At 47.7% G+C, this 10,635-nt stretch overlaps 1 long non-coding RNA gene across 1 annotated transcript; it reads left to right on the forward strand.

The window, feature by feature from the left end:
• Positions 1 to 223: 223 nt before the first annotated feature.
• Positions 224 to 2,902, forward strand: LOC147412317 (uncharacterized). Its single transcript, XR_015184218.1, has 2 exons — positions 224 to 858; positions 2,256 to 2,902. It is a non-coding gene; the product is annotated as an uncharacterized LOC147412317 (long non-coding RNA).
• Positions 2,903 to 10,635: the final 7,733 nt, after the last annotated feature.

A 10,635-nucleotide genomic window follows, 5' to 3' on the forward strand; every position in this document is an offset into this window, starting at 1 on the left:
GGTCGCCATAAGAACAAGGATAAGCAAGGGCCTCTCTCCATCCCATTCCTTGGTACGAACTATAAACACCAGGCCTTATCACTGCTAGGAGCAGTCACTGTCTGGAAAAACATGCTGCTGTTTCAGAAAGTGCTGGTAGTTAGAGGAGACTTAACTGAAAAGTTAAAGCACTAAAACAGAATTAGTTCTGATTTAGCCCAAACCAGGACAATGTCAAAACAAAAGCAGAAAAAGGAACTGTTTGATGAAGTCCTACAGCAACTCATAAACAAACTATCGGAACTCAATACCGCAGCGGACAGCAACAAGAAGAATCCAGAAAACGCTGCGACTCATAATCCTTTTGCTGTACCGTCATCACTACCAGTGCCTTTGTCACAAAAGCCTGTGCCAACTACTTCATTGTCAAATACGCTATTAAATGAACAAGAAGCAGGACGAAGATGGAAAGGAGTTATTCATGATGCCCTAATTGAAGGAAATTTTCTTCCTTCTGCCTTTCCTATCGTTACAGATCAGGCAGGAGGTAGAAAATGGGAACCATTTGATTGGAAAATCCTTGAAAAAGCATGTTTAGCAGTATCACAGTATGGGCTTCAATCTAGTTATACTCAGCAATTATTACAATCTATTTTTACAGCAGGTGTTTTGTTGCCACTTGATTCACAACAGATTGCTAACATTCTTTTGTCCCCTTCTCAGCAGCTTATGTTCTCCAAGGCCTGGCAACAACTCTGTGACCAGGAGGCTGCATGACCAAGGCAGCAAGGGGATCCATTGTATGGGGTACAAGCACAAAGGCTAACAGGCCAAGGTCCTTTTGCGAGCGTGGCTTTACAACAAGGTTTTATAGGAGAGGTATTACAATTGTCACAGCGGTTAGCTTACCAAGCAATAATTTCAATCAGGGAACCAGGAAAGGTATATTCCTTTGCCAACATTCAGCAGGGTCCACAAGAAAGTTTTCCTTCTTTTATTGATCGTTTATATAAGGTTATTAGAAGTCATCCAGATTTGGATGAAGGAATGAGGGAAAAGGTTTTTAAAATGTTTGCCTTTGAGAATGCTAATGATACAACAAAAAGAGCTTTAAGTACCCTACCCAGAGATGCACAAGTAGCTGATATGCTTGAAGTTATAGAACGCACCAATGGTACCGCGTTCTTACTTGCTGCTGCTGTATACACTGCTGTTCAACCCCTCATAGATAGAAAGGAGGGAGGCAAGCAAAAGAGATGTTTCAATTACGGGACAACGGGTCACTTTATGAGCCAAGATAAACTCATTTCAGTCCCTTTGTAAATCAAACTTCTGCAGTTACACGGCATATCAAATTGTAATTGCACTGTAGGTTTGTGTTTGCCAGGCAGGTGTAAAAAGTACTTAATTTTTCAGTCGTTACAATAAGGTCAAAACAGGTCCTTGTTTTAAAAATATTTTTTCTTTTGTTTGTTTGTTTGTTGTTAAAAAACCAAACAAACAACCAAAAAACAAACAAACAAACAAAAAAAGGGGGTTCTACGTAAAAGATATAAAAACTTTTGTCAGATTTCTTGAAGTGCATTGGGGAATGGAGAATACCTGCTTGATAACACTTAGTTGTTATTGAGTTTTCTCAGATTCAATTGACAACCCAGATGTGACACTCTCTGTCCGGCTGCAGAGCCAATGAGGACCGGGACTCCCTAGGCGCGCCCCGGGACCCTTTCTCGGAGGGGCTCCCTGACTCATCTGGCTCGCTGCAGGGGCAGACACGGTCCATCTACGGAAAAAGGTATTCTTTCTGGTCTGTTTTTTGTAGTTTGCAAAATGTTCACACTGTGCACTGATCGGCATCGATGTCAATGTGTATTTTCACCACTCGCACTGATATTTAACTATGTGAATGGGGTTAGTTTGCTTGGTGCTGTGGTTGATATTGTAGTAATCATGTTTACAGGTCTTCTTGTATCTTTTGTGTGAATGGTGTAAAGGAGCTCCTTGTTTGATAGTGTAAAAGTGGTTACCAATATTTGAATGCATGAGTGAGTGAGACGCAGTGCTAATAGCACTTTGCCTCTTTTCACACAAAAAAAAAAAAAAAAAAAAAAAAAAAAAGAGGCAAGCAAATAGAGAAATTAGCTTGCTGGTCCGAAAAAGCAGTCGAATGTAACTACGCAAATCCTGGAACAGATTAGAACAGATGCTATTAGATTAAAATAGCTTAAGACATGCGGTCTTGCAGAACTGTACGGCTATTGATTTCTTGCTTCTAGCACAAGATCATGGGTGTGAAGATGTCCATGGGATGTGTTGCTTCAACCTGAGCGATCATGGAGAATTGATTCATCAGCAGTTGCGGTGGCTGAAGGAGCACAGCCAAAAGACTCAGAAGGATACAAATTTGTTCAACTTATGGCTGCAAACATCTTTGGAAATCTCTCCCCTTGGTTACTAGGCTTAATCAAACAAAGCATACGATGGCTTACTATAATTATATTGCTATTGCTAGGGTTAGGCTTCGTATGGAATTTGCTGCAGAAAGGCATATCGAGTCTCGTTCACAGAGTTTTATTTGTGCAAAACGAAAAAGGGGGAATTGTGGGAGCGTAGCTCGCTGAAAACAGGCATGGAATGCTAGAGGGCCTGAAGAGGGAAAACTCTGTTGAACAGTTTGTCTAAACTAATACAGCAGGCCTCAAGGACGCTTCGGCCTTGAGGGTCAGAATAGAAGAATTAGAAGCTAACATCCGTATGAGGCGGAATGCATTAGTATTAATAGTAAAGTGATAGGTAGAAGCAGATGACTGATGTATGTATAGCACAATTGGAGTTTATGAAAAACTGCAAGTCATGATGACTTTGGAAAATTATGCTATATAAGAAAGTGCATCTGCACAATAAAACGAGTTTCCTGATATAACTCATATTGAGTCTTTTGTGGATTCTCCAACTCCCGTCTCCGCATCCCCTTACTGAGAAGAACAAGTGTGCAACAAAGAAAAGGACACCTCTGTTCTCCCAAAAGTAACAGATGGATCCACATTGAAGAGTAACATGAGTTGCTGATGCCCAATGACTTTGCAGAAGTCAATGATGGAAACATAGAATCATAGAATCATGTAATGGCTTGGGTTCAGAGGGACCTCAAATATCACCCAGTTCCAACTCTCCTGCCTTGGCAGAGACACTTCCCACTAGACTAGGTTGCTCAAGGCTCCATCCAAACCTCATCTTGAAGACTTTCAGAGATGGAGGTAGGGCTGACAGGTCTGTAGTTACTCAAGTCCTCCTTCTTGCCCTTTTGAAGACTGGAGTGACATTTGCTTTCCTCCAGTCCTCAGGCACCTCATCTGTTCCCCACGAATTATCAAAGATGATGGAGAGTGGTCTAGCAATGACTTCTGCCATCTCTCTCAGCACCCGTGGGTGCATCCCGTCAGGGCCCATGGATTTGTGTATGTCCAGCTTGCTTGACTGATCCCTAATTCAGTCCTCATCAATCAAGGCAAACTCCTCCTTTCTCCTGACTTCCTCTGGAGACTCAGGGGTCTGGGACTCCTGAGGACAGTCTCCAGCAGTAGAGACAGAGGCAAAGAAGGCATTCAGTAGATCCACATTCTTTGTATCCTCTGTCACCAGGGCACCCACCTCATTCAAGAGTGGGACTCCATTGCCTCTGGTGTTAGTTTTCTCTGCAATGTATTTGAAGAAGACCCTTGTTGTCCTTAACCTCCCTTGCAAGGCTTAACTCCAAGGAGGCCTTAGCTTTCCAAGTTGCCTCCCTGCATCTTCTGACAGCACTCTTACAGTCCTCCCAAGTGGCCATCCACTCGTTCAAAGATCTATAGACTCTCTTCTTCCAATTGCATTTGCCCTTTAGTTCCCTTTTTATACCATGAGTGTCTCCTGCTCCTTTTCTTGATTTAATACCCACTGGGATGCTCAGATCTTGAGCTTAGAAGAATTGGTCCTCGAACATAAACCAACTATTTTGGGCCCATTTACCTTCTAGTACCCTGTCCCATGGGATTATCCCTAACAATTGCTTGAAAAGGCCAAAGTTGGCCCTGCTGAAGTCCAGGGTTTCGATCTTGCTTGGTATTCCGTTCCTACAACACCAGATCCTGAACTCCACCATCTCATGGTCGCTGCAGCCAAGGCTGCCCTCGACCTTCACCGCTTCAACCAGACCCTGCTTGTTAGTGAGTAGGAGATCCAGCAGTGCTCCCCTCCTAGTTGGCTCATCCACCAATTGCATCAAGAAGTTATCATCGATGCACTGGAGGAACCTCCTGGACTGTGAATGGCTGGCTCTGTAGGCCTTCCAGCAAGTATCTGGGGAGTTAAAATCCCCCATGAGAAGCAGGGCCTGTGATTGTGAGGCTGCTGTCAGCTGCCTGTAGAAGGTCTTGTCAACTTCCTAATCCTGATCTGGTGGCCTGTAACAGACACCCACAACTGTATCTCCCATGCTAGCCTGCCATATCATTCTCACCCACAAACTCAGGTCTCTCCTCATCCACCCCTGGCCAGAACTCCATACATTCTAGTTGGTCTCTCACGTAAAGAGCAACTCCCTCACCTTGCCTTATTCGCCTGTCTTTCCCTATAGCAGGAAAACCTCAGGAAAGCTCCTGAACACTAAGATCTGCTGCTGGCTGGTCCTGACTCGAAGCAGCTGATCTCAGTGACTGATGTTTAATATGTTAAAGTTACTTCTTGAGAAAATGTCATGTCATTTTCTGTGTAAGCAGAGTGTGGATTTCTGTATCTGCATTTCTCTTTGTAGGGACTGGAGCTGTTGCTGACAGTATGTCTTTCCTGAAATCCTCAAGTGTCAGGTTTTTTTGGTTGTGATTTTTAAAGACTACCCTAATCTTTCTATTAAACTGAGGTGGCTACTTGTTTGCAGTTTCTTCATGCCTTTGTGGGGAAGAAATGGACCTCAGGAATCAGAAAACGTGGAGGAAAACCCTGCCTTGTTCAGTGTAAGCTTGCTTCTCATATCCCAGTTGCATGAAGGATTTGTCAGCTACCTTTTGTACTGCTTTTTGTATCATTGAAACACTGTGCGTGTTCCAATTGGCAGTAGAGCTTGTTTTTAGCCTTAGTTCTTCCATCCAGAAGTTGTCAAATTCAGGAGTAATAGAGGAGGTTGCAGGCAGGGCCTTAATCACTCCTCACTGTGGAATCTTTCATCCTAGTCAGGTGTCTGCTGAAGATATCCAGGAGATAGTCCAGGAGCGAGTTATCCATGGGTCAGGCGATAAGGCATTGTTGTGCCCATTAACAGAAGACAGTCCAGAGAAGGGAGGCAGGGACCGCCCCACCTGGTCTCAACAGCTCCTGAAGATGGTAATAGAATAATTTTTGGGCACATTTTACACTGTAACCTAGGACACCTCCCAAAAGGGAAAAGGAGAGAGAACAAGGGATAGAGACTTTATGGTTTGGAAAAGAAAACTGAAACAGCTTTAATGAGACAATAACAATAAAAGAAAAGATAATAATAAGAATAAGGCAATAATGAAATATATACAATATGTACAAATATATACAAAACCAATACCGAACCCAACTCCCCCCACCCTGATGACAATACGTCACACCAGCACTGCAGGGCTGGCCCTGAGGCAGTCCCAGGCTGGACTCGGCAGCAGACAGGGACGGGATGCAGGAGCTGGACTCAGGCACTGGATTCAGGGACGCACAAATCAGGATCGACAACAGAAGAACAGACAGAGTCCTCCTCAGATGTCGGCCATCGAAGAAGAGAGATTGACCCTCGTGATCTCTCAGCTTTATACTGAATATGACATCTATGGGATGGAACACTGTTGGTCAGGTTTGGGTCACCTGTCCAGTTCGCTCCTCCCTGCAGGTGCGACCTTTTTCGTCCCGACACCCCAACACGCAGTACAAGATTTAGCAGTGACCTTGGCCGCTATAAGAACAAGTATAAGCAAGGGCCTCTCTGCATCCCATTCCTTGGTACAGACTATAAACATCAGGGGTTACCACTGCTGGGAGCAGTCACTGTCTGGAAAACCATACTGCTTTTTTAGAAAATGCCGTTAGTTAGAGAAGACTTAACTGAAAAGTTAAAGCACTAAAACAGATTTAGTTCGGGTTAGCCCAAACCAGGACAATCTGAAATGCTCTGTGTTCTCTTTGCCTCAGTTGCCACCAGCAAGTTCTCCCAGGCCTTTGAGCTTTGAGGCAGGACTCTGGAGGAGAACAACCAGCGGTGGATGGGGATTAAGCCAGGGGTTACTTGAGCAAACTGCACTCTTCTCAGGCCATGGGACTTGAGGGGCTGCATCCAAGGGTGCTGAGAGAGTGTTTTTTCCCCAGGAGGCACCGGTTCATTATAATTCCACTAACAAAGGCACTCAGACTCCTTGAGCTATCTATTAAAATGCTATTTATTAGTGCTAAGACTATAAGGAGAGAATCATGCAGATAATCTTAGGTCTCTTTAATAGTGGGAACGCCAGGGGGTGTAGCATTGAATGGGCCTTTGACCTTAATGCAGCCAAGCATGCAGACCCCATCTATGGAAGAGTCTCTAGTTTTGGTCACTCAAGCTAGTACAGGATTTTCTGACAAGGAAACAGCTCTGTTCATGATCTTGAAACAAAATCCGGAGCTTCCAACCCCCCCTGCTTTCTAATGCTCCTCACCGAGGTGGGAGGACAGCTGCGGCCGGGTGAGGGTTCCGAGATGAACGCTCAGTAACAACAGGGTGTCATGAAGCAGGCAGTCTTTGTTACAGCACTGGGCAGCACTGGGTATCGCTGCGCCACGAGTGCTCCACCGGAGCAGTCTCACAAAGTAGCTTAAGGACAGTTTAACTCGTGCCTGTTCATTACATCTCTCAGAACTAATTATAATAGTCAGGACTTTCCTGGAACTCCTTGCTGTATGTTAATGATTTTGGAACATGCACAGTTAAATTATGGTAGGGGTCTCTTCTCCCTCTGGTGGTCATCCATAGTCTTCCTCACTTTGTCGTTCCTTTAAGGCCAATCGGCACGCATGCTCAGTTGTCCTTCGAACATATTTTTGTGTCTCCTGGTCTCTTTACTTGGGTGTTTTTCCAAGTTCTTGTTATTTACACACGTCAATATGTCTATATCTTCCAGACACCAAAGCCACACAAACTGTTCTTCCTTGACACAAACACATGATCAAGTTCCCTGTATCTTAACTGGTAAAAATATTATTCTCTAACAAACAATGTAAACTACAGACAGAGGGTATAAGATCAAATGGTCCTCAAAGACTAGGCTACATAGCTTAACACCAATGTAGTGTGGCAGTGTGTGAAGCCAGGTGCAGGTCGGCAGTAGGACCCTTCCCAGGCTCCATGGAGGGTGGGTGAGGAGACAACGAAGCACCAGTGTCCTCCAGTGGGTCTCATTGGAAGAGACAGAGGCCACAGCTGAGAGAGAAAGGGTCTCAGTTCTGTTGGGGTGTCAAAGCCCCAAAGTCCCATGGCCATCCCCACCACAGCTACACTGTCCCAAGCCCATGCCTGTTACCTTGCTTCCAACACCAAGCTGTGGTTTGCTGAGCATTCACCAATGCCTGTGAGCTCCCCACAACCCATCCCATTTCTCCCAACACCTTGCTAATGCCCATTTTCACCCAAGATTTCCAGTTCCCAGACAGGTGTGGCTTCTCTATTTCACATCCTTCTCCTTCTGCTGCCTGAAAATTCAAACACAACCTATTTCATTTCAGCTTGACACCCCCAATATTTCAGTCTTCTTCCTTCCTTTAATGCACTCTGTGCTACACTTACACTCACCTCTCCTACACTCCCCTGTGTCCAACAAACACAGAGGTGGGATCTGAGTGGACAGGCTCCAGGGCACAGCCGTAGTTGCCTTGCTCACCAACTGGCCATTTTTGAAAGCTGCATTGAACATCTGGGTGCTGCCAGTAAGAAGGGAGTTCCTTCCACCTCCGTGACCTCTCCAAGATGATGGAGAGTGGCCTCACGGTGACACCATCCTGCTCTCTCATCTCCCTTGGATGTCGCACCTCCTGTCCCATAGACTGGAAAAAACTTGTGTTTGGTCTAATGACCTCTGACTTCATCCCCATTTGCCACTGTTTCTTCTTCTCCCTGGCCCTACCTCGAGTCACAGAGGCCTATGGGACCTTGCTGGGGAAGGCTGAGTCAAAGAGGACAGAGAATCTCAGCTGTAGCTGCACCGGCTCTCCCATTCAGCAGTGGCCACACATTGTGTTTGTTCCTTCTTCAATTGTCCCTGACATTTACAGCAGTAAACAGGCACCGTGGGGCCCTTGAATTGCCTTTTGAGCTCAGAGTGACTTTCAGTCTGGGCTGTCGCTGTGCCTGGAGGATGGTGTCCTGGAACAGCAGCTGCGCTGAGCTCTGCCACCATGCCTCGGCCGTTTAAGCCCCCAGTGCCACAGCTCCTTCTCCAACAAGAAGAGGTCCAGCTTGTCCTGTCTGTGCCCTTGGCTGAGAGTATTGCTGTGTGTTTGGGCTGAAGCAACACAGCTGGGGAACCGGGCAGGCTCACCCTTGCTATAAGGAAATCTTGTTTGCAAGACCTCGTGTTTGCTTCAGGGCAGAGACACGGCGTGGACAAAAGTCAGCTGGATGTCTGCCTTGGCCTATGACTGCCAACAGAGGCTGAAATGCCTCTGTTCACTGAACTGAAGACGTCCCCCTGCTGGGAGAAATTAGAGCCTTGCCTGTCACCTTCCTGGTGTGCTGCCTAATGATAGGGGAAGGAAAGGTGATTCTCCTGCTCAGCTCTTTTCCCAATAGCAGAAGTAGCACTCCCAAGATGAGAGAGAGAACATCAGTGTTTGCATCAGCCTGTTTGAAAGCAGATTCCACTGGAGCCCCAGGGACACCTGGAGGGAACCCAGAGAGGGCAGAGAAAGGGCTGCCTTGGGCTGCTCCCCTGCTGCTGAGCTGGGCTGGGCTCCTGGGATGGAGGGAGCTGCTGGCAGGCAGGCAGCACTGCAGAGAGACAGCTCTGCCCAGGAGAAGGGCTGGGGGTGCTGCCTGCAGTCAGGGAGGGGAGAGGAGCCAGGCAGAGAGAGGTTAAAGGCAGCGTGGGGTGGGAGGATGCTGAAAACTCACTCGAGGATAAATCTTTGCAGCCTTTGAACCAGTAAGTCTCTGGCTGCAGGGCATTGAATCTGCAGTTGCTGGAGAGATCTTCAAAAGCTGGCACAACCTATAGCCTATGGGATCTGTAAGTACAACTCTCCCAGTTTCTCCAGTGTAGAGCAAGACATCTTGCAAGAGCAGGCCTTCCCTGCTGCCCCGTCAGAGGGACAGGGCAAAACATGTCTCTCTGGGTGCGCTGTAATGCAGCGAGGCTTCCTAGAGCAGTGTCCTAACGCTGGCATAGCCCACGTCTAATATGATCTGTGAGGAAGGGTCTCAAGGATCCTTCAGGGCTGAGAAGGATGTGCTCCAGAGCAGGGCACCCCTACCGCATCATCAAAGGGACAGGACATGATGGCTCCTTGTCCCGGGCACGGCTTCAGGGGTACAAAGCTGGATGTGCAGCCAGGAGTGCCCAGAGCTCTTCCTCCAAGCAGGGTCCCTGTGTTGCAGCGGGCTGTGTGCTGGGGCAGGGACTCTGCTGCCTGCCATGGTCAGCACTCAGCCTGCCCGGGGACTTCCCCATGGCACTGTGGGGAGAAGCTGTGGATGGAAGGAGTGACCCTTGCAGGGCATGGCAGGGTTCTTCTGCCATCGGGAGGGTGCTGCGTGGGTCAGGTCTGGTCCCAGCTCCAGATCACCCCCGGCAAATTTGCAGCGTGTCCATTTGCAGACGAGCATTGAGGAAGCGTTTACCTGAAAGCCAAGGAGTCTGTGCTTTCAGTGTTCTCCTCATGGTTGACTGGGTGGGCAGGAGGAGATGGGAATTTCTTTCTCCCTTGTGGAGAAGACATGGAGAGCCCAGATCTCGTTGGCATGTGTCTGCGTTACTCCTTAGCCCTTGCCTGCACAGATATCCTGCCAGGCAGTGTCCTGCTGCAGAAGGTGCCTGCAAGGCAGAGCTGAGCACACAGCAGGGTGCTCTGAGCACTGAAAGGGAGGACACCTGAGGACAAAGGAACAGCCCCTGGGAGGGATAGCCCAGGCAGCAGAGACATGGGCAGGGAGGGAGAGGGAGCTGCTGCTTGAAAGGTCCTGGGAGGGGGGATTCCAGTAACTCCCTGACATCCCCTGCAGTGCAGGTGTCTTCCTGGAGCAACTCCCTGATCTCCTCTGCCACACAGTACAGTCCCCCACCCCTTAATATCACGGGGAAATGGCCCTGCATGATCCTCCCAGCAGCCCAACCACCAAAGAGGAGAAATGCTTGAGTTCCTGACCGGGTCTCCCCGTCCTGACTCTCCTGGCAGGAGAACATTGGCATGTTCTCCTCTTGCCTCTGTTGCCCTTCTTCTTCCCCTTTTTCTCTCTGTGGTTAGGGGGTGAGGATTCAGGTGCAGCTCAGACACTGATGCTGCATGTCCTCTCCTGCAGGCGTATCCATGAAGGAAAAGCACCCAAATCCCCTAATACCTGGGGCTCTGAGGACGGCAGCATGTGGGGCTGGGAGTAAGCCGACCCTGCTTCAGGATGCCCCAACTGTAGGACTTTTG

Source organism: Leptosomus discolor, unplaced genomic scaffold, assembly GCF_034619465.1.
Source record: "Leptosomus discolor isolate bLepDis1 unplaced genomic scaffold, bLepDis1.hap2 HAP2_SCAFFOLD_31, whole genome shotgun sequence".
Classification (NCBI taxonomy): Eukaryota; Metazoa; Chordata; class Aves; order Leptosomiformes; family Leptosomidae; genus Leptosomus; species Leptosomus discolor.